Below are 25,120 nucleotides of genomic sequence, written 5' to 3' on the forward strand. Positions count from 1 at the left end.
AAAAGGAATGTCCAAGGGGGAGAAAGATTGAAAATGAAGGTTATGTAATCCCATTAACACCTGGAAAATGTGATTGTATCTCTGGAGAAACATGCAAAGGAGCTTGAGGTTCTGAATTCCAACTGTGTTCAATTTAAAAACAGCCCTATAAAATTAAGAAGAAATGTGGCAAAGAAAAAATTCACACACTTCTATCTCAAAACACAGTTTATAAAATACTGAATCTCCAATATGTGCTAAACAAAACCCACTAAGAGTTTAAAAGCAAATAGAAGAGTACACTGGAGAAACCAGAGAATTATTGACGTGAAGAAAAGCTTTGAAGATATAAATTACGAACTTGTGAGAGTCAAAAATGAGAAGAAAATCCTCAAAAGGAACCTAGAAAACAGTCAGAATTAAATGAAATTCAAGTACATTAGCCTGGGTGAGCATGAGGCAAGTTAGGGGACCACAGGTCAGAGGCCAACAGAAGCACAAGACAGCAATGCTACCATCCTTGCTAACCACAAGTGAGGCCAAGAAGAGATACTGATGCTTCATTAAGAAATAGTGGACATGATAAAAGAGCTGGACCTGATATAAGAATGTATTAGGCTGAAGTACATGTTGATTATAAGCTTTGCAGAGTGTCACCAGATATTCAAAACAACAGAGAAAGAAGATAAGAATAGTTACAGAGAAAGACGAGGAAGTGCTATGTCATAGAAGATGAGGCCAAGAAAAGTGAACAGGAAATATCAGGCTCAAGAAAGAGATTGTTACTCTTCAGTAAGAGTTAAAGGACCACATGGTCTGATAAAGAATGCCGGGGAAAGGAAAAGAGCATTGGGAAGAAAAACAGAAGCGCTAAACAAACAGTTGAAAGATCTGTCACAAAAATACAGTGAAGTGGAAAACTAGAAAGAGAAACTACTAGAGTAAAAAGCCAAAAAGACTGCTGAGATCTTCACCATAAATGTAATGCAGAAATATCATGTCCCAATGGAACAGGTGGAGGTGGGAAAATTTACCTCTCAATAGCACCTTTGTGAACTTAAGGAAGGAGCTGAAGAGCAAGCAAAGGGGTTGTGAGAAGGAACAGCAGTTGGCCAGTCAAAGGAACTCTCATGTGACCCTGCCAAAACATTTGCAGGTTAAGGAGCACATTGAGAAGGAGAGTGGGATCATGAAAGCAAGTTTGAGAGAAAAGGAGGAGAATAAAATGGAAGAAGTATCCAAGGTTCAGAGTACTATACAGGAGTTAAAGAAACTAGAGACCCTAAGATACAGAGAAACATCTGAGCTGGTTAGGTAGCTTGGGAGACCACTCTAAAACCAACGGGGTCTCTAGAGCTACTAGTTCTTAAGATTAAAGGAAGAAGCAAAAACAGTGGTAATAAGTGTGCAAATTTTGAAACTAAACTTGGGAAAAACGCATAGAGGCTTAAGCTGTCAGTTTATATGTAGATATTTGCACCAAGGTAAATTGCCCGAGGGTACTGCCTAAGACTGTTCTGAAAACCAGTGGGGCCTCAGCCTGACAATCCTTTGTAATGTGTGTAGGTAATTTCCAACAGGTAAAAGCTGAAAAGCTGGAACATATGGAAAGAATTCATATGTGAGGAACCTCAGATGGTGAATTGGGCAAGTGGACTTCACAGAGGTAAAGCCTGGAAAGTATGGGTATTGGTATCTATTATAATAGTGGACACTTTCAGGCTGAGCTGAGGCATGTAATAATTCCTTGATTTGACTTACCCTTAGGTGTGGGGTCCGAAGTTGGCACTGCATTCATGGCCTAAGTTCTCAATTATTAACTAATGCCCTAGGAATAAATTGGAAGTTACAATCCATATATAGACCTCAGAGTTCAAGGCACTAGAAAGAATGAGTATGACCTTAAAGGAAACTTTAACTAAATTAAATACAGAGACTCGCCATGGCTACGTAAGTCTCCTTCACTTTGCTCTTCTTCAAGCAAGATGTAGCCATTATGTTAAAGAATTTAATCCCTTTGAAATACTTTAGGATAGACCACCCGCTTTGTTCCCTAATCTTGTTAAGGCTATATTAACAGAAATGTCTAACTACAAATTGCTGGCTTTACAACATATTCTTTTATGTACCTATCCTTTGGTAACCAAGGCCCACTTGCCGCCTAAGAAAAATTCCACCTGACAAGGAGGGACCAAGATGGCAATGGAACAGCAGGGAAACACCACAGCTCTCTCCAACCAAAAGCAGTGTTTGGCTTTCAATGCTCTGTTTCACCAAGTGACACCCTCCCCCCAAAAAAATGCAATTGCTCAGAGAGATATAGGAAGTGATAAAAGAAAAGGGAAAAACCTACACAGACAGTAAAGTGGGAAGACCCTTCCCCCACCCCTTGTTGGTGATGGGGCTCTGTGCTGAGCAGCTTAAGTTGTGGGGATTCATGCCAGGTTGCTTAAGTATCCTGGCTCTGGACCCTCCAAAGACCACACACAGGCAAGCATCCCAAGGCTCCCAGAAGACTCCCAAGGTACAGTGCCAACCCAGAGAATACAAACAGAAATCTCAAATGCAGAGCCCGCATGAAGACTTCCCTCAGTGGCCCTGGCACGGCGCCTCTGCCTGGTTGGTGCAAGCAGCCCAATCCAGTCTGGAACAGCAGCAGCTTTCAGCAGTGGTGAATGACCCTAGAATCACACTGTGGTACTTCTGTCCTGCTGGTGTAAACAGCCTAGCCTAACCTGGAGCAGCAGCAGCAGCAACTGGCAGTGGCAGCAAACCACCAAGACTCCGGGCACGATGCCTCTTGGCACTAGCCCACAGGAACAGCCCAGACCAGCCCAGGGCGGCAGCGGTGGCTAAGGTGGCGACAGCTGCAGTGAACAACTCCAGACCCCTGGTGGTTTGTGCCTCTCCATACTGACCCACATAAGCGGCCCAGCCAAGCCAGAGGCAGAGCAGTGTCTAACACCTGACTCGTGGTGGAGTGTCTGGCTTGCATATGTGGCCCAGCTGATCCTGGGGCAGTGGCAGCAGCTCAAGCAGTGCATCAGTTGTGGCAGCAGCAGTGGCATCGACAGCGGCTGTGAACAACTACAGAGGTGCAGTGGGGTGCAGCATCTCTCCATACTGGCTTGCATAAGCAGCTCAGCCCAGCCCATGCTGGCAAAGGTGGTGAACAGCCACAGAATTGAGGCAGGGTGTGGTGCTGAACTACCCCAGAAAATCCTCATGAACATTCTTGCCTGGGATGGCTTTAAAACTGAATACTCAGATGTGAGCCTTCTGAGTAGCTAGAATTACAGGCATTCCCACCAGCAGGGTCTTATTCTTGCAAACTCCCTAACTTTTTCTCAAATAGATCATTTGTTAGTTCATACAAGGAATTTAAGCAAATACAAGAGGATCGACATAGTACCCTGTATTCTATCTGACCATACTGGAATCAAACTGGTTCTCAATAACAAGGTATAAAGTAGATAAAACTTAAACATATGGAAATTAAACAACATTCTTGGAATGATACATGGGTTACAGAAGAAATTAAAGAAAAAATTTAAAAGTACCTACAATTCAATGAAAATGAAAATACATCAGAAAGAAACCTATGGGACCCAGTGAAAGGAGTCCTGAGGGGCAAATTTATTGCTCTCAGCATGCATATCAAGATCAATAGAAAGCCTACGGATTGGGAGAAGAACTTCACTAGCCATACAATGGACAAGGGTCTCACATTTAAAATATACTTGGAACTCAAAAAATTCAATCCCCCAATAACAAATCCTCAAAGAAACAACTGCCCAATAAATAAGTGAGCTAAAGACTTAAACAGAAACTTCTCTGAAGAGGAAAGATGGATGGCCAATAGACACATGAAGAAATGCTCAACCTCCCTAGCCATAAAAGAAATGCAAATCAAAACTACATTGAGATACCACCTCACCCCAGTTAGAATGGCTAAAATCAAGAACTATAATAATAACAGATGCTGGAGGGGATGTGGACAGAAGGAAACCTTACTTCATTGTTGGTGGGAGTGTAAACTTGTTCAACCAGTTTGGAAGGTAGTATGGAGGTTCCTCAAAAGACTCCACATAGAGCTCCCCTATGACCCAGCAATCCCAATTCTGGGTGTTTACCCAAATGATCACAAACAAGACCACACTAAAGCTACCAGCACGACTATGATTATTGCAGCATTATTTACCATAGCTAAGATATGGAACCAACCCAGATGCCCCTCAGTAGATGAATGGATCAAGAAAATGTGGTATATATACACAATGGAAGTCTATGCTCCATCAGAAAGAATGACATTGCTCCATTTGTTAGGAAATGGAAACACTTGGAAAAAATTATGTTACGTGAATTAAGCCAGGCCCAAAGAAACATAGGTCCCATGGTTTCCCTTATTTGCAATATCTAGTATATGTCTGAGTCAAGCAGAAAAGGTCAGATAAGGTGATGTTAGGGAAATGAACCCTAAGATATGTATACAAATGTTTTTTTTTCTTTCATGCGATTGTTTCTAACACATTTATAAGAATATTTCTTTGTTGCTTTGTATGTCCCTCCCCCACAGTATAACCCCTGCTTTTACTGTATTTGATGTCGGTATAATTTGTGGAGGGGAAGGGGAAAAACAAATTATTTAAGTAAGGATACAGGTGGACTCATTGCAACAATGAGATATACAAGTCGTTATGTCGAAAACTAACTTTACAACTTTGGTGGGGGAAGAAGGGGAGCAGGGGGGATTGGCTGGGGGGGGCAGGGGGAGGATGGTAAGGGATGTGAAGGGGAAACAAAGGAGGAGGCTACAATGCTTGATAAGAAATGTACTCATCATCTTTCTCATGTAATTGTAACCCCTCAGTACAGTATTTTCACAATAAAAATAAATTAAAAAATTAAAAAAAGAAAGCATAGACCAAGTAAACAATGTTATGATGCAACTAAAACTGCTAGAGGAACAAGAAAAATTGAACCTAAAGTTGCTAGACAGAAAAAGATACTGAAATAAGAGCTGAAATTAATGAGATACAAAGAAAATTATTAATAAAATTAATAAAACAAAAAGCTGTTTAAAAAAATCTCAATAAAGCTGACAGACCACTGGCAAGAGTAATGAACAAAAGAGAGGAGACCCAAATCAATAATATCAGAGATACCACAGGAAAAATTACAACAATCATCCACTCAAAGCACTAGCTTTGAGCATAAAAGCTTAGGGACTGTGTCTAGACTCTTACTCAAGACCCAGGAATGGCACCAAATAAAGATAGAATATTTTTACTGCAACTATATAATGATAGCACTGCAAATACCTCATCATAGAGCAAGCCAGGAGTCTGTTGCTGACAGCTGCCATCTAACCTGACTTTGCCAGAGGTAAATGGCTCCACAGAACCAGATGCCACTGGCTCATTAACCCCTGTCATCCAAGATACGTGGGGACTGAGATCTGACCCTGATGGGTTTAAAATCCAGCCCTGGCAGGAAGTCAGCAAAACTCTGAGCTGTGGCTCAAAGTGGTAGAGCTCTAGCCTTGAGCAAAAGATCGTAGGACAGTACCCCCAAACTTTCAATACAATCCCTGTGGCTGACTCCACCTCCTCCAAAAAAACCCCACCCCTCAAAATCATTAGATGTGAACTTTGTATGGTTTGTGATGTGATTCTGAAAGAATGGTGATACTGATGAAAGCACTCTAATTCTAATGACAGTGTGTGGGATACAGCTATTTGATGAGTCCTTTATGATGTGTTGTGTGCTGAGTCCTTTACACGGTGCATTTTTTACATCTGGTTCTTATAAGAGTTCCACAAGTAAGATGATTGTGCAGATGAGAAATTTGAGGCTCAGATATATCCCCATATCAAGGCCAAAATTATGTATTTCCTAACTCTAGTGAGTTGTCTCCTACAGACAATTGTTTGGGTTTATTTTTCTCAGTCATGAACTTTGAACTCAGGGCCTAGCCACTGACCCTTCCCTGTTGGGCTCATCGCTAGCTCCCTATCACGTGGAGCCAAGAACCCCCTTGCAACAGAGTGTTACAGTCTAGGATCTGCAGCTTAGATCTGTCATCCTCCCTACTGAGGAAGCTGAGACCTGACGATCTGGGTTCCAAACTATCCCAGACACAAAAGGTCCTAAGAGACTACTATCTCCTATTCACCACTTAGAAACACGAAATGGAAGCTGGGCGCCAGTGATTTGCACCTGTCATCCTAGCTACTCAGGAGCCTGAGAGCTGATGATCACAGCCCAAAACCAGGCTGGGCAGGAAATTCCTTGAAAGGTTTCTCTCCACTGAACTACCAAAAACCTGCAGGGGTGCTGTAGCTCAAGTGATAGATCACTTGGCTTTAGCTGAAGAGCTCAAGGACAGCACCCAGGCCTAGACATTAATTCCTCCAACTTCCAAGAGAAGAAAGAAATAAACCTGAATTTGAGGGCTGGGAATGTGTCTTAGGGGTAGAGTGCTTTGCATGTATGAATCCCTGGGTTTGATTCCTTAGTACCACATCACTAGAAAAAAGTCTGAAGTGCCTGTGTGGCTTAAGTGGTAGAGTGCTATCCTTGTACTGGAGAAACTCAGGTACAGTGTTCAGGTCTTGATTTCAAGCTCCAGGACAAGTGTATGCACACACACACACACACACACACACACACACACACACACAGAGAGAGAGAGAGAGAGAGAGAGAGAGAGATACCAGAAGTGAAGCTGTGAAACCAACTGTTAAAGCACTGAGCTCCAGTTCTGAGCTCATGGTCAGCACCCAGGCCCTGTGTTCAACCCTGAAACCTAGCCACCCAGAGCCTAACTAGGAGAGGTCAAAGGTTTCAAAACCTGATGAACTTCACCAGCCCTAAATGACAGGAAGCATTGTTATATTAAACATGTGCTTAGATTTAGCAAGCTTCCAGAAAACTAGGAACACACCATTGCAAATAATGAAGCATTTTATTAAGTTCAGCTCCCTTGTTGTCTACCAGAAGGACGCTTGAATTAATTGTAGCAGGTTATTTCAGCACTGGAACATAGTCTAACAAAAACACAGGATGAGTGCAGGGAACTTGGCCTGTCATGGGAGGTGGCACAACTGAAGGCTTCCTGTGAAAACAGCACTGGGGAAAAGAGATGGCTTGGGGTACAAAGAGGCCTTTTTCTCCTGGCCTTCAGAGCCCGACCACACTCCTCCTCACTAATCGGCCTTGATGGAGTTGCATGTTACACAACTGTACAAGAGTGAGGCCTTTTGTCTGCCTGTTCCAACAATGAGGCAGAGTTCCTCCAGCAGTCCCTGGTGCCGAGAAAACCTCAGGCTACAATGGGAACAGTGAGGGGAGACCCGGAACATGCACTGTCTTGAAAGCACTGTCTCTGCTATGAAATCATTCTATTCAAAGCAAATTTCCTAGCTGGGTGCCTTTCATCTTAGGGACTCTGGACCTTCACCAATAAAAATACATCCATACATACATGGGGAGACATGGAGTCACTTGATTTTTTTGTTTGTTTCTTTTTAGGCAGGTCCGGGGTTTGTATTAGGAGCCTAGGCATTGTGCCTGAGCTCCTTTTGCTCAAGGGTAGAGCTCTGCCCTTGAGCCACAGCTCCATTCATGGAGATTTTTTATTCCTTTGATAACTTCGAATAAGAGTGCTGTGGACTTCCTGTCCAGGCTGAATTCAAACTGGCATTCTCTACCTCACAGATTCCTGAAGAGCTAGGATTAAAGGCAGGAGTAAATAACACCTGGCTTTCGTTTATTCTTGTTCTTTTTTTCATTGTGACAAACTGAAATCTTCACAGTGTCATGCTAATGGTTTGCATTTCGAAGTATACTACCCAGGCCTGGAATTTGATTGCCAGGACTGCCACCTACAAATGGAGGGAGATCTTGAGAAAATCTTTCCTATTCATGTGAACGCTTAATGGATTGTTATAAAAGTAACAAATAAATTTGCAATTAGTTCATGATTCTCTTATAGAATGCCACACGAAAAATATGTTATTATGTCTTCCATTCTAGCTCCTTTGTATGATTCTCCCAATTAAAAAATACTGACTACTTTTGCATTAATGTATTTCATTAAATGGAGGCATAATTTAATAATAATTCATAAAATGTATAATATCCTCACATTTTCTCTCTCATATATATTGCAAACTACATATCTATCTATCTATCTATCTATCTATCTATCTATCTATCTATCTATCTATCTATCTCTCACTCTCTCTCTCTGTCTGTCTATATATCTATATCCACATCATTATCTATATCTATCAGCCATTACTATGGCTTGTTCCACAGAACTGGCTGGCAGCTCAGTTTGCCAAAGGCTTTTGTAGTACAACTGACCCTTTCATGAATTGGGCATTGTGAGCTGTGAATTAAAATCTCAGCATTACCAGAAGTTTATATGTGGAGTCAGAAGACAATTTTGACACATGTTTTTCCTTCTCTGTGAAAGTCCTGGGTCTCAGTATGATCTATAATCCTTATGCAAATACATCCATGTGATAAAATGTAATAAATGAAATAAATATTATGTATGTAATAATACTAAATAAAATAAAAAACAAGGGTAATAAATATCATATGGAATAAACCCATGTATGTAAAGAGATCTCATATACGAATATTTTTTTTTCAGTGCTGGGGCTTGAATTTGGGCCCTGGAAACTGGGCTGAAATTCTTGTCTTCAACGACGGTAAGCTTACTCTCCGAACAGTGCCACAGAGTTACCCAGACCTTGAGTTCAAATCCCAGGCCTGCAAGAAAAATGGTGCAAATTCCAAGCCAGAGCCTTGATTTTTTTGGCCAGGACTGGGGCTTGAACTCAGCTTGTGACAACTCTGTGTCAGCTTCGATCATCCTAGGCTGGGGTGCAGCCTCTGGACACACAGCCCATCCTGAGATCCTACGACCAGAGTTCAAATCTTTGGACTGGCAAAAAAGGAGAAGTGCTGGGAAAGAAGCTCAGTAATAGAGTGATTGCCTTGCATGCATAAAGCCCAGGGTTCGATTCCTCAACACCACATAAGCAGAAAAAAGCCAGAAGTAGCGCTATGGCTTAAGTGGTAGAGTGATAGCCTTGAGCTGAAGAGTTGAGGTACAACACCAGAGCCAGAGTTCTGGCCCCTAAACCGAAAAAAAAGAAAAAAAATGCAGAGGGGGAAAAAAAGGAGAAGTACAAAACTGGGAAGTTCCAGAAGGTGGTATTACATTGTTTTGTCCTTTGCATTGCAACCATCCTGGGTCTAAATGACAGGGCCCAGATAGTGTACATGACCTTGCACTGCTGAAGTTTGGTGGGCTATCAGGGAAGCCATAGCCCAAACCAACAACCTAGGCCTGGGGTGCGAATCCCAGGACTGCCACCTATGAATGGAAGGAGATCCTAAGAAACACATTCCGATATACATCCATACGAATGGAATGTTGTAAAGTAATAATTACATTAGTAGTTAGTTTATGATTATATTATAAAATTATACACAATAATTATAGTACATTGACTAATTTTCAATTAATACTTTGTTATGTATTTAACCGTAATATTTAAATAAATGAAGGAATAACTTATCAATAATTGGTAGTAATATAGTATATAAAATTAGATAATATACAGACATCTGTGTCTTGTTTTATACATATATATATGTGCTTACATACATATATATATACGTAACAATCTACATATGTATTTCTACATTTGTCATTCCTGGGCTCAGTGGTAGAGGGTTTGCCTCATATATATGAAGCCTTGGGTTCAATTCTACACTATCACATGCACAGAAAAATCTGGAAGTCTCATGGCTGCTTGTTTTAAAACAAATACACATTAAAACTTTTAAAATCATATGGAATTTATTCTTAATGCAAGAATTACAATCACAATTCACCACACAACAGAGCACCCAAAATTATGCAAGAAACACTATTTTCCCCCAAATCCCAATATCTCCAAAGACTTGAATTGTTGGGGACGTTAACACACCACTTTCCCCACTAGATAGATAAACTCAGAAAAACTCAACAGAGAAAATGGAGATCTAAAAAACTGCATAGATCAACTAGATTTAACAGACATCTATGGAATATTCCACCCAGCAGCATCAGAATATACGTTTTTCTCAGCAGCACAAGGAATATTTTCCAAAATAGACCACACTTTAGGCCACAAAGCAAACTTGTCCAAATTCAGAAACATTGAAGTTATACCTTGCATTCTCTCACACCACAAGGGAATAAAATTAGAACTCAACACCAAAAGCCAGCAAAGAAAATCCTGTAACACATGAAGGCTGAACAACACACTGCTGATTCACGAGTGGGTCATGGAAGAGATGAGAAAGGAAATTCAAATGTTCATGATATTCAACAACAATGAACATGCAAATTACCAGCTTCTCTGGGTCACAGCAAAGGCAATACTCAGGGGCAAGTTTATAGCTCTGAGTTCCTACATCAACAAATTGGAGAGATCTGAAACCAACAATTTAATGAGACATCTGAGCTTTCTTGAAAAAGAGCAGCAAGATAAACCCCAATCCAGTAGATGGAAAGAAATAATTAAAATTAAATCAGAATTAAATGAATTAGAATCCAAAAAATATAGAAAGAATCAACAAACCAAAGAGTCGATTCTTCAAAAAAATTAATAAAATTGACAGACCCTTAGCAAATCTTATCAGAAAAAGAAGAGAACGCACCCAAATAAATAAACGCAGAGATAAGAATGGAAACATCACCACAGAAACAACCAAGATACAGAACATTATAAGGGAATACTTCTCAAAATTTTATGCTAATAAGTTTGAAAACTTGGCAGAAATGGGACTTTTCCTAGCAAATACTGACATGCCAAAAATGAACCAAGATGAGTTAAACCATTTTAACAGGCCCATATCAAGGACTGACATAGAAACAGCAATAAGAGACTTCGCATCTAAGAAAAGCCCAGGACCAGATGGTTTTTTAGTGGAATTCTACAAGGCCTTCAAAACAGAGCCGACACAATATTTCTCCAACTCTTAAATAAAATTGAAAGAGAAAGTTCACTACTGAACTCATTCTATGAAGCTATGATAACCCTCATCCAAAAACCAGGCAGGGACTCATTAAAGAGAGAGGGCTGTAGACCCATTACTTTGATGAACATTGATGCAAAACTTCTCAACAAAATTTTGGCCAGTCGTCTTAAACAACGCATCCAGAAAATCATACACCACGATCAAACAGGATTCATTTCAGGGATGCAAAGCTGGGTCAATATTCGCAAATCAATTAATATAATTCATCACATAAGCAAGACCAAGGATAAGAACCACATGATTATCTCAATATATGCAAAAAAAAGCATTTGACAAGATCCAACACCCCTTTATGATGAAGGTTCTGGAAAAATTAGGAATCCATGGAACATTCCTCAATACAATAATGGCTATATATGACAAACCTAAAGCCAGCATTATACTTAATGGTGAAAAACTAAAGTCATTTCCTCTTAACTCAGGAACAAGACAAGGATGTCCACTATCACCACTTCTCTTCAATCTAGTATTAGAATTCTTGTCTACAGCAATAAGACAAGATGCAAACATAAAGGTGATCCAAATAGGGAAAAAAGAATTAAAACTCTTCCTCTTTGCAGATGACATGATCTTGTATTTAAAGAATCCCATAGACTCCACTCCCAAATTACTCAAGTTGATTTAAAACTTTGGCAAAGTAGCAGGGTAAAAAATTAACCCCCCCAAATCAATGGTTTTTCTGTATGCCAACAATGAGTAAAGTGTTGCTGAAATTAAGAAAGCAACTCCATTTGTAATAGCCCCACAAAAAAATAAAATACCTAGGAATTAACTTAACCAAAGAAGTGAAGGACCTCAATGATGAAAACTTTAAAAACGAAAAAGGAAATCAAAACAGAACTTAGAAGTGGCAAAAACTCCCATGCTCCTGGATTGGAAAGATCAACATCGTGAAAATGGCAATACTTCCCAAGGCTATCTACAAATTCAATGCAACACCTATCGAAATTCCCATCTCATTCTTCAAAGAAATAGAAGAGGCAATCCAAAAAGTCATATGGAACAATAAAAGAACCCGAATAGCTAAAACTATCCTCAACAGAAAGAACAGTGCTGGAGGAATATCAATACCAAATTTCAAACTCGACTATAAAGCAATAATAATCAAAACAGCTTGCTACTGGCACAAGAACAGACCTCAGAAGCAATGAAATAGAATTGAAAACCCAGAAATGAACTTACAGACCTATAGCCATTTAATCTTCAATAAAGGGGCTAAAAAAATAGAATGGAAGAAAGACAGCCTCTTCAGTAAATGGTGCTGGCTTGGTTAACTACTTGTAGAAACTAAAGCTAGATGCTTATATATCACGCTGCATGAGAATCAACTCCAAATGGATCAAAGACATCAGAGTCAAAGCAGACACTGAAAACATTACAGGATGGAATAGGAGAAACCCTTTGTCTCCTTGGCACAGGCTGAAATTTTCTTAATAGAGACCCAGAAAGACAACAAATTAAAGAAAGGTTGGACAAAATGGGATTGCATGAAATTGTAGAGCTTCTGCATGGCAAAGGACATAGCTTGCAAGATCAATAGAAAGCCCACGGATTGGGGGAAGATCTTCACTAGCCATACAACAACGGACAAGGGTCTCATATTTAAAACATACCTGGAACTCAAAAAATTAAATCCCCCAACAACAAATCTTCAAAGAAACAATTGCCCAATAAATAAGTGGGCTAAATACTTAAAGAGAAACTTCTCTGAAGAGTAATGAAAAAGGGCCAATACATACTTTAAGAAATGCTCAACCTCCCTAGCCATAAAAGAAATGCAAATCAAAACAACATTGAGATTACCACCTCGTCCCAGGTAGAATGGCTGTAATCAAGAACTCTAATAACAACAGATGCTGGAGGAGATGTGGACAGAAGTAAACCCTACTGCACTGTTGGTGGGAGTGTAAACTTGTTCAACCTCTTTGCAAAGGAGTATGGAAGTTCCTCAAAAGACTCCACATAGAGCTCACCTATGACCCAGCAATCCAACTTTTGGGCATTTACACAAATGTTCACAAACAAGACCACACTAAAGGTACCAGCACGATATGTTTATTGCAGCATTATTTACCATAGCTAAGATATGGAATCAACCCTGATGCCCCTCAGTAGATGAATGGATCAAGAAAATGCGACACACACACACACACACACACACACACACACACACACACACACACAATGGAATTCTATGCGTCCATCATAAAGAATGACATTGCCCCATTTGTTAGTACATGGAAAGACTTGGAAAAAATTATATTAAGTGAAGTAAGCCAGGCCCAAAGAAATATAGGTCCCATGGTTTTCCTTATTTCCAATAAATAGTATATGTCTGAATCAAGCAGAAAAGCTCAGATAAATTTATGTTAGGGAAATGAACCCTAAATATGTACTCAAATGCTGTTTTCTTTCATGCGATTGTTTCTAACACATTTATAAGATGATATCTTTGTTGCTTTGTATGTGCCTCCCACATTGTATAACCCCTGCTTTCACTGTATTTGATGTTAGTATAATTTGTGGAGGGTAAGGAAAAAAACGAATCGTTTAAATAGGGATACAGGTGGAAATATTGCAACGAGATGTACAAGTCGTTATGTCGAAAACGAACTTTACAACTTTGGTTGTAAAGTTTGTGGGGGGTGATTGGAGGCTTGAATGGGGGGATAGGGGAAGGATGGGATGGGAAGGGGAAACAAAGGAGGATGCTACAATGCTTGATAAGAAATATACTCATTATCTTGCCCATGTAATTGTAACCCCTTTGTACAGTATTTTCACAATAAAAACAAATAATAATCTAGAAAAAAAATAATTACAATCACCATTACTATGCCAAGAAGCTAGGCTTAACACCTTTATAACTTTTAAAAACATCCTAATTGTAGAACATCATTGAAAGCAAGTTACATTATACAAATAAACTTTTTAACCCTCTTTTGAAGGCCATTTTAATTTTAATTTTAACACATACAAGGGGCAGTTTTAGCAATACTAATCAGATCATCACATCACTCATTTTAACCATCATGTTTTCAGGGTCTATCTGCAGGGAAAAGGGACAGAACAAAGATGGGCAACTCAGCCCCTCCTATGGAATGTGCCTGCACCCAATCTGACTCTTTAAGGTTAGATGAACTGCGTTTGTGCCAGCTTGCCCTCTTTTACCATGTGTGGACTCCTCCCAGGGCCAGTCCCACCATCTATGAAGCACCCCCCCCCTGGGTCGGTCCCACCACGCATGACCAGCTTAACTACACTTCTGCCTATTCAGCCTCACCCCTAAATATAGATCTTAGGTAGTCTTCTAAATTTTCACTTTTTTGGGGGGTAGGGAGGTTTGAATAAAATACAGTTTTAGACAGACAGAACATGTCATGTTTTGTACCAGTGCTAAATTGACCTTTCCATTTAAATTTTTAATATTTATCCTGAAATTTTAGCCAAGGGAACTAAATACCAAACTGCCAAAGCATTTAAAAATATTAAAATTTAAAATAACAGATTTTCTAATTTTTACATTAAACAATCCTTAAAAAGCCATTTAAAACAATGTGAAAGTTTTTAAATTTTTAGTAATGTCTAAACCTCTTAACCTTTTACATTTTAAACTTAAATTCACCCAATTTTTACAGCATGTTGACAATTTTTATCTTGAACATGTTTACAAACACATAGAAAACACACAGATCTTAAAGCGTGCATAAATCAAAATCAGTTTTACATAGATTTTTTCAAAGTTTTTTTATCAAAAATTTAAGACAGTATTTTTTTAAACTAAGTACCTTTGTTAAGCTTCATTTTCCCAGGGCTCGCTTGTTTAGCAAGGCAATTCATCAACGGATCTTTTGAATCCCACCTGTTGGAGAAGGGCTGGTGGAAGGGGTCACCTAAAACTAAACTGGCCTGAATTTTATCCAATTTTAGACAAGAGCACTTTACAAATTGTTACATTGTCAGGACTCGCTGAAAAATCCAAACCAGGTACATAGCCTTCCACACTCTCTGCTCAGGCAGCCTCCACAAGGAGAAAATTCAGCCCAAGACCTGAAAGGAACCAGACTAGTCCAGCAACCTTACATACCTCACAGTGACGCGAGCCTAGCAGGTCTGGGGTTGAGCCCAGCCAGAGGCTAGAACTTTTATTTCCTCAGAGATATTCAAATAAATAACAAAAATATAAATAAACACAAAAACCAAGAATCCACACTTAAAACAGGTACCAATTCTAAAACAGAACTAGACAACAGCCAAAAGCTGAGTTGGGGACTAATGGGCCCTCAGTTCATTCCTACTAGAACTGCGCCATTCTCAATCAGCAAGCTGAATTCAGAATCTGCTGAGTGAGCTGGCCACCCTCACCCAGAATTTCCCCACCTCAAAAATAGAACAGAAACGACACCAAAGTAAACAAGACAGACAAGTGGCCACAAAGACAAAATCAGATCTCCATGAATTGGGCAACATCTTACCACCAGAGGATTTCTTTTTTCTTTTTTTTTTTAGATTCCTGCAAATGTTGATCTAGAGGCCTTCCAAGGTGGAGGAGAATTCTCAGTCATCTTGGGGCAAGGGAAAAAAGACCCTGGAAGCCATCCCCTCAGACTGACAGTCTCCCCCCCATACTCAGACCCTCTGGGCCAAGGCCCGAGGCTAAGATCTTGCTGGTGGCACTTGGTGGTCAGTGGCAGATTCATCTGGCTTAGAGTTTTCCCTGCAGGCCCCTTTCAAAATTATTGCTAGATCCTGCAGGTTCTCCCTTCCCCCACTGCCTCCTCTTCTAGAGAATAAGTCAACCTTTGATGTCATCCTAAAATTCCAAAAGTATTAAAACGGGAGAGCGGCTGAGGTGAAAGGAACGTCTGGCCACCCCATTCGGGGGGCTCCAGGATTCCCGCTGATCCGAAAATGAAATTTAAATGAACAAGGAAAGGAAAGAAAGATAGGCGCTGAATTAAAATGGCAACTACAAATGAGACAAAGAGAGCATGCATGTTGATCTCGAGCTCGAATCCACCCCTAAGCCACGGTTGTGGAGGCCAGACCAGTACCTACCTGTCCCATAGGATGGCGGAGGCCGATGAGTCCCTACCCGGGAGGTGGATAATCTACCCTTAACCCAGAGTAGCAGAGGCCGGACAAGTCATGGTCCAAAAGACGACAGAGTGAAGCCAGACTCCACTGGGGAAGGCTTCCCCAAGGGCCCAGGGAATTTCTTCAACTCGCCTGCTGGCTACCTTGTAGCACTTCTACCAACGTTTCTTGCCAGCTCTAAAACCCTACTTGCAAATCAAACACATAACACGCAACATAAAGCAGCTGCACCCCCTCTTACCGGCTAGCTGGACGACTCGCTGATCAGGTATCTGTGTGGCTTATGGGGGGGCTATCCTGGACAAGCTCCCACATAAAGTGCTCAGATTTCGGACGCCCCCTCTCAGTCCACCAGAGACCATGATCAATGCAAACAGCAAAGAGTCATTTATTGCAAGCTGGAGCTTGGTCCTATGTGTACTTGGTAACTGGTGATGCTAAGAGGCCCCAAGCATAAAATTGACACAGCTTTTATAGTATCAAACAAACAAGTTTAGGGGGTTTCCACACAAGCAAGTTCACAAGTTCAGGGGGTTTATGTCCACTCTGATCACACTTCCCTTTTTCAGTTGGAACACCTGGGCAACTGTTCTGTTCTTTAAAGGTGGGCAGGGTTGGTGGCAACCTGCGGTTTTTCTGAGAACTATTTTTCTCTTTGGCAGCACAGCTCTCTTTGGGGTTACTTTGAGGGCAGCACAGCTCAGGGGCTTGATCTTAAAATGGAATTACTTTAGCTCTTCAGTTAGGTCCTGAGTTCAAACACCAGGAATGGTGTATGCACACACACACACACCCACACACACACACACACACACACACCCCACATGGAGGCACCTTTGCCAATAATATATCATTCCATTATGTTCAGCTCCCTAATTGTCTGCCAGAAGGACTCTTGAATTAATTGTAGCAGTTTGTTTCAACACGGAAATATAGTTTTACAAAGACAGGATGAGTGCAGGGAACTTGGCCTGCCACAGAAGGTGGCACAAATGAAGGTTTCCTATCAAAACAGACCACTGGGGAGAGAGATAGCTTGGGGTACAAACAGGCCTTTTTCTCCTGACCTTCAGAACCTGCGCACATTCATCCTCATTAATTTGCCCGGATGAATTGTTATGCAGCTTTACAGAAGTGAAACTTTTTGTCTGCCTGTTCCAACAATGAAGCCGACTTCCTCCGGCAGCCTGGGGTATGGAGATCCCTCAGGCTACACTGGGAACACTGAGGGAGCCCCGAAACATGGATTGTCTTGAAAGAACTCTGTGCTATGAAATCATTCTATTCAAAGCAAATTTCCTAGCTGGGTGCCGTTCTTCATAGCAACTCTGGATCTTCACTGACACAAATGCATGCATACATACACAGACACATGGAGTTACTGGCTCTTTTTCTGTGGCAGGTCCTGGGCTTGAACTGTGAGCCTAGACATTTTCCCTGAGCTCCTTTTGCTCAAGGAAACATTTTATTGTGTCTTAAACCATGATTACCCTAGGCTGTGGTGCAACTTTTACATCCACAGATGATCCAGGGATCCTAGGACCAGAGTTCAACTCCCAGCACTGGCAAAAATACATTAAACCAACAAAAATGGAGGAGGAAAAACCAGGAAATGTTACACAACAGTTTTTACTTTTGTTTCCTTAGCACTGTGACCCTCCTGAGTCTCAATGACTTGGCTTGAAAATTGTATGTGACCTTGCATGGATGATGGCTGAGGGGCTGTCAGTGAAGCTTGAGCCAAACCAGACACCTAGGCCCTGAGATCGATCCTAGGACTGCCACCTACACACAGCTGAAGATCCTAGGAAACTCATTCCTATCTATAGGAACATTAATAGAATATTTGAAATTTATTAATTGAATTACTAACTAGCTAGTCATTCCAGTATAAGATTGTATGCAATAAATATAGGTCATTGATTAATTAATACTTTGTTAATTCTTCTACCATGATAATTGGAAGCATAATTTTATACCAAATAATTGGTAGTAATAGAATATATAAAAATAAGGTACAGACAACACTCTTTATATTGTGTTATACACTAGATTCTACATAAATGTCTATCTGTCTCTCTCTGTATATATTTATAGATGCATATACATATGTAAATACACACACACATGCACGCACACACACAAACAAACACACACACACACTGCAATCTAAACATCTACCTGTTTATATATTGGCCATTCTTAGGGCTTGATCTCAGGTCCTCAAATTGCATCAGACTGGTGTGCTAACATTTAACCATTCATGAAGTGGGCCTGCTAGGCCCTGAGTTCAAGTCAGAGAATTGCCAAAAACTTAATCCTGTTCGAAAAGCCAATTGTTCCACTTGTTTTCTGTATCGATGAAAGTCCTGGGTCTCAGGAATGATGTAGAATACATAGGCAAAGCTATGTCTTATGTAATAGGATGCAAAATGTTATATGTGTAATCATGCTCACTCTCCAATACATAAGAAATAAAACACAAAATAAAATGAATACACTAACTGCAATATGCAATAAACATGTGTATGTAAATATGAATCATGTATTTCAAATATATACGAATATTATTTTTTCAAGTGCTAGGATTTGAATTCAGGCCCTGGGAACAGGCCTGACTTTCTTGTCTTCCAGCCCGGTGATCTTTCCATCCCCCACAGTGCTACAGATTTACCCACATCCTGAGTTCAAATCCCAGGCCTGGCAAAAACAATGGCCTGAATTCCAGGCCAAGGAGCCTCATAATATTTTAAATATTAAAATATTTTAAATATGTATGTATGCATGTATTTTTATTTTCTCAAGCACAGGGCTTGATCTCAGGTAGTGGCAATTTTGCCTCAGCATTGATCACTCTAGGCTGGGGTGCAACCACTGGACCCAAAGCCAAACCTGGGTTCCTGGGCCTCAAATGCTGACAGGAAAACAATAATAAATAATGCGACACAGAAAAATAAAAACTGGCAACTTACCAGTTTTACATTTGTTTTCTTTGCAAAGTGACCATTCTGGGACTGAATGACACGGCTGCAAAATGTTGGTAACCTGGCATTGCTGAAGGCTGGTGGGCCACCAGGGAAGCCTTAGGCCAACACAGCAACATAGGCCATGTGTTTGAAGCACAGTCCTGACCCCTACCAATGGAGGGAGATACTAAGAGTCTCGTTCCTATTCATAGGATTACCGATGGAAGATTATGAATGGCAAAGTTGAATTAGTTGTTTCTGAATACTACTATACAATTAGATGGAGTGATTTTAGGTGACCAATGGATTTTAATGAATATTTTTGACACATTCAAAGAATAGTATTAATTACGTGGATGCAATAGTTTTGGGACAGTTGTTGCTTTATTAATAATTCATTAAGGATGAAAACAAGAATACTAATTACATGGAGGCATAATAAATACCCAAGAATTGGTAGGAATGCAGTCTATATACAGGAATAATGTATAGACATCACTGGCACTCTATAAAGATCTATATTTACTTGTGTACTACCATCTGCATGTCAATCTGTTCTTATTTTGTCAACCCCTGGGGCTCAATCTCAGGTGCTAGAAATGCTTGTTAGCTCAATATGCCCCAGGCTGGCGTGCTGACACTCACCCATTCATGAATTGGGACTTATAGGCTTTGAGTTCTAATGCCAGCACTCACAAAAGTTGAATCGTGGAGTAAGAATCCCATGGTGACACATGTTTTCTGATTCTTTGAAAGTCCTGGGTATAAGGTATGAAGTTTCATACATAGGCAAATCTATATCTTATGTAATATATGGAGTAAATATTTCATGTGTAATAACAGTCAATAAAATAAATAGTAAATAAATTAATAAAAAAATAAAACGAATAACTACACTAAGTGCAATATGTGGTCAACATATGGGGCTCGATCTCAGGGCCTGGGAACTGCCTGGCCGATGAATTGGCTAGAGGCTTCTGTGCTGACAGTCACCCATTCATGAATTGAGCCTTCTAGGCCCTGAATTTAGATCCCAGTACTGCCAAAAATGTAATCGAGGAGGAAGAAGCCGAGCGTGACACATGTTTTCTTTTCTTTTAAAGTGCTCAGTGACAGGATGTATAATTCAGATGCAAATATATATGCTATGTAATAGGATGCCATAAATGTAAAAAATGTCATTGGTGGAAGAATTGTCACTACAATAAATGAAAAACAGATTGAATTAGTAGTGAATCATTCTAGGATAAAATTAGACACACTAATTATAGGACATGGATTAAGTTTAATATTTTGTTAAGCATTAATAGAAAGAAAATTGCATGGAAACATAAATACCTAATAATTGGTAGTAACACATGATGCATAATTTAATTATATAGACATCTGTCGCATTCTATAAAATATGTAATTTATGTACAGATGTATGTACTTATAATTTTCATTAATGCTTTATTAATTGTTAACTGAGACACATGATTAAATGGAGACACAACTTAATACCTAAAAATTCGTAGTAATATTATCTATAAATTAATAATGTACAGACATCTTTTGTGTATAGAAAATTATACACAGCAACCTCTATCTATTTATAACTCTTTCACTCCTGGGGCTTGTTGGTTAAGTGCTTGACTAGTAAGCACGAAACCCTGGGTTCAAACCCTCAGTGGCACATAAAAAGTAAATCTAGAAGTTCTGCTGTCTTTCAATCAACTGAGTGCTAGCCTTGAGCACAAACACTTAGGGACAGTGTCAAAGCCCTTACTCAAGTCCCAGGACTGCCAAAAGATAAAAAAAAAAAAAGGTAGAATATACTCACTGCAACTATAGAAGGATAGGACATCAAATACCTCATCACAGAGAAAGCTAGGAGTCTGGTGCTGACAGCTGTCACCTAACATGACTTAGCCAGATGTAAACTGCTGTAACCCAGCTCCATGGGTTACCCCCATCATTTTGGCTTACCCTGGCTTACCCCAGACATCTTGGCTGCTTGGGGGCTTTAAATCCTGGCAGGAAGTCTGCTAGAATCTTTGAAATATGGCTTGAAATGGTAGAGCACTAGCCTTGAGCAAATGTTATTAGAATAGTATCCCCATGTTTTGAGCTCAAGCGCCATAACTAACCTCCCCCAAAATAAAAACACCCCACTAAACCAATAGATACGAAATGATCCTCGAAGAATGTGAAACCACCTTAATTCTAATTATAGCTTGTGGAACAGAGCTTTGTGCTGAGTCCTCCATAGGGTGATCTGTGCTGAGTCCTGCACATGCCATGGTGCTATATGCTGAGTCCTTCACAAGGTGGAGTGTGCTGAGTCCTGCATTGGGTGTTGGGTGCTGAGACTCTCACAGGATGCTGTGTGCTGAGTCATGCAAAGAGTGTCATGTGCAGTGTCTTTCACAGGGTACATTCTTTCAACTTGTCCTTGTAAGAGCTCCATAACTGAGATGATTATGCAGACAAGAATATTGAGGCTCAGATAGGTCCCCATGGCAGGAACAAAATTATTTATTACTGAAGACTAGTGAGTTGTCTCCTGCGGACAATTGTTTTGTTTTGTATTTTCTCAGTCATGAACCTTGAACTAGGGGCCTAGGCACTGACCATTACCTCTTCGGCTCATGGCTAGCACTCCACCATGTGGAGCCAAGGAGCCCCTTGCACCAGAAGCCATGGCCTAGGGGTCTATAGCTGAGGTCTGTCATCCTTCCTTCTCAGGATGCTGAGATCTGAGGATCTGGGTTCCAAACTATCCCAGGCAAAAAGGTACCATGAGACTATCTCCAATTCGCCACTAAGAAACCTGAAGTGGAAGCTGAGTGCTTGACGCTCATGTTTGTCATCCTAGCTACTCAGGAGGATGAGATCTGAGGTTCATGGTTCAAAGCTAACCTGGGCAGGAAAGTCCTTGAGACACTTTGCTCCAATAGACCACCAGAAAAGCTGAAATGGCGCTTTGGCTCAAGTAGTAGAGCACAAGACTTGAGCTGAATAGCTCAAGGACAGCACCCATGCCTAGATATCAACTACTACAACAATAAAAAATGATAGAAAGAAACTAACAAACCTGAAATAGTGGGCTGGGAATTTGCCTTAGGGGTAGAGTGCTTTGCATATATGAAACTCTGGGTTTGATTTCTCAGGACCACATCAATAAAAAAAAAAAAAGCCTGAAGTGGTTCTGTGGCTCAAGTAAGAGAGGACTATCTTTGTACAAGAGAATCTAGGTACAGTGCTCAGGTCCTGAGTTCAACTTCCAAGAATGGTGAATGGGCCACATGCATGCGCACACGCGTATATACACACACACACACACACACACACACACACACACACACACACACACACACAGATTATGAGTGATGCTGTTACACAAAATGGTAAGGTACCAGGCTTCTTCACTGAGATCATGGTCAACACCTTAGCCCAGTGTCCCCAAGAGCTAGCCACCCAGGGCCCAACTAGGAGAGGTCAAAAGTTTCAAAACCTGATGAGATTCACCAGCCCTAGAAGACAGGAAGCTTTGTGATATCAGATATGTGCTTGGATTTCCCAAGCTTGCAAAAACCTAGGAAAGGCATCGTAGGCCCAACATTGCCGTCAATGAAACATTTCATGAGCTTCAGTGCCCTAGTTGTCTGCCAGAAGGACTTTTGAATTACATTGAGAACTGTATCTGAACACTGGTATATAGTCTCACAAAGGCAGGATAAGTTCACAGTATTTGGCCTGCCATGGGAGGTGGCACAAATGAAAGCTTCCTGTCAAAACAGAGCACTGTGGAGAGAGATAGTTGCGAGTACATAGTGACCTTTCTCTCCTGACCTTCAGAGCCCGCCTGCACTCCTTCTCACTATCTGACCCGGATGCAGTTGTTTGTTACACAACAGTACAGGAATGAGGCCTTTTTTCTGCCTGTCCAGGAAATGAGAGAGATTTCGTCCACAAGGCCTGGGATGCAGAGAAACCCACAGGTTTACTGGGACCAGTGAAGGGAGCCCTGGAACATGCAGTGTCATGAAAGCAGTCTCTATTATGAAATCATTTTATTGAATTCAAATTTCCTAGCTTGGTGCCATTCATCATAGCTACTCTGGAGCTTCACCTATAGGAATACGTCCATACATACACAAAGATATGCAGGTACAGGCTCCTTGATGGGGCAGTTCCTGGGGTTGAACTATGAGCCTAGGCATTGTCCCTGAGCTGCTTTTGCTCAAGGATAGTGCATTAACCTTGAATCACAGCCCCACTGTGGTTTTTTCTGTGATCTCTTAGAAATAACAGTGTCATGGACTTTCCTATGCTGGCTGGATTCAAACTAAGATTCTCTACATCTCAGCCTCCTAAGGAGCTGAGATTACAGTCAGCAGCCACTGGTACCTTCTTTCTTCTTCATTTTTTAATCTGGACAATATGACTTCTTAACAGGGTCATTCCAATGTCTTGAATTAATAAGTTAACTACCCAATGATCTTTATGGCTGTTTTCACTGAGAAGGATTTTCTCGCCTCATCTTCCCCTCTGGTCACAGGCTTGAATCCAAAAGTGAGAAATGAGTGTCACAGGAATTGGGAGAAAATATCCGCAGGACATGCCAGTTCTGTCACTTAGCATTGAGTTGCAGTGAATTTACTGTCTCAGGATGAGAGGACTGAAAGCTGCAATGATTCTCATAATGTCTGCATTGTTCCTTTTGCCAATAAAATGATCTAATAATTATGAGTGTTTTGTGTCTCCAACCTTAAGTATCTAGAACACCCTAGAAGCATCTTCATGTATCTCTTTCCCTCTAGTGCCTCTTGAGATTTACAATAAGGTTTTGTGTGGAGCAGCTCCTCTGTGTATCCTTGAGAAAAGCTGCTTGAAGCCTCTTCAGGAAATCGCCATTCAAAGTCAGCCTGAGCAGGAAGTCTGTGAGACTCTTATCTCAAATAAACCACCAGAAAACTAGAAGTGGAGCAGTGGTCCAGAGGGAAGAGTTCCAGCTTTGAGAGAGAAAGCCAAGCAGGAAAGCCTGGGAGGTGCTTATGTCCAATTAATGACCAGATGGCTGAAAGTGAAGCTGTGGTGGTGGTAACACCTCAGCCTTGGGAAAAACTGCCAAGGAACGCATCGGGCCCTGAATTTCAGCCCTGGGATGACCACAAAAAATTTTCAAAAGAGAAGGCCAAGTTTATTTATCAATGCCCTACCTACTAATGTGTGTATATTACCTCCATGAGTACAAACAGACTGTATGCAATGCTTTTTCTTTTATTTACTCATTCATTTTTTCAAATATGCTCCTAGTGCATACTGCACCATTTTCTTCATTTCAGACCCATGGCTTTTCTCTTCCAGGTTTCCAGTCCTGTGTCATTATATGATGCACACAGCAGCTCTTAGCAGCCTTTATTTACATTAATTATGAGGCCAATGCAGGACCAGTCACAAATCAGGCAGGGGAAAAGAATATCAGGTTTTGTAGAAGTAACCAGTATTCAGAAAATTAACCTAGGGGACTTAAAATGGTAGCATACTTACGTTTAAAAACTACCATTAAGGAAAATATGAAGGGGCTGGGAATGTGGATTAGTGAGAGAGTGCTTGCCTAGCATGCAAGAAGTCCTGGGTACGATTCCTCGGTATCACATACAGAGAAAAAGCCAGAATTAGTGCTGTGGCTTAAGCAGTAGAGTGCTACAGACAGTGCCCAGACCTTGAGTTCAACCCAAAAACTGGCAAAGAGATACCTAAGTAGGTAGGTAGGTAGATCAGATAGATAGATAGATAGATAGATAGATAGATAGATAGATAGATAGATAGATAGATAGATAGATAGATAGATAGATAGATAGATAGATAGATAGATAGATAGATAGATAGATAGATAGATAGATAGATAAAGTTGATAGATAAATCTGGTCTTGGATATCAGGAGGAAAGAAGGGAACACTTCCCATTCATGAGGCCTTCTG

General features: G+C 40.6%; 1 long non-coding RNA gene across 5 annotated transcripts in view; it reads right to left on the reverse strand.

The window, feature by feature from the left end:
- LOC122115096 overlaps positions 1-16,628 on the reverse strand; it is a 33,241-nt gene extending 16,613 nt beyond the window's left edge. For all 5 annotated transcript variants that reach the window (XR_006148702.1, XR_006148699.1, XR_006148700.1 and 2 more), the window contains exons 1-2: positions 16,427-16,628; positions 14,877-14,950 (exon numbers count right to left, since the gene is read on the reverse strand). This is a non-coding gene — a long non-coding RNA (uncharacterized LOC122115096). The remainder of the gene's footprint in view (positions 1-14,876; positions 14,951-16,426) is intronic.
- Positions 16,629-25,120: the final 8,492 nt, after the last annotated feature.

Source organism: Dipodomys spectabilis, unplaced genomic scaffold (genome assembly GCF_019054845.1).
Source record: "Dipodomys spectabilis isolate Male_0828 unplaced genomic scaffold, ASM1905484v1 ptg000116l, whole genome shotgun sequence".
Taxonomy (NCBI): Eukaryota; Metazoa; Chordata; class Mammalia; order Rodentia; family Heteromyidae; genus Dipodomys; species Dipodomys spectabilis.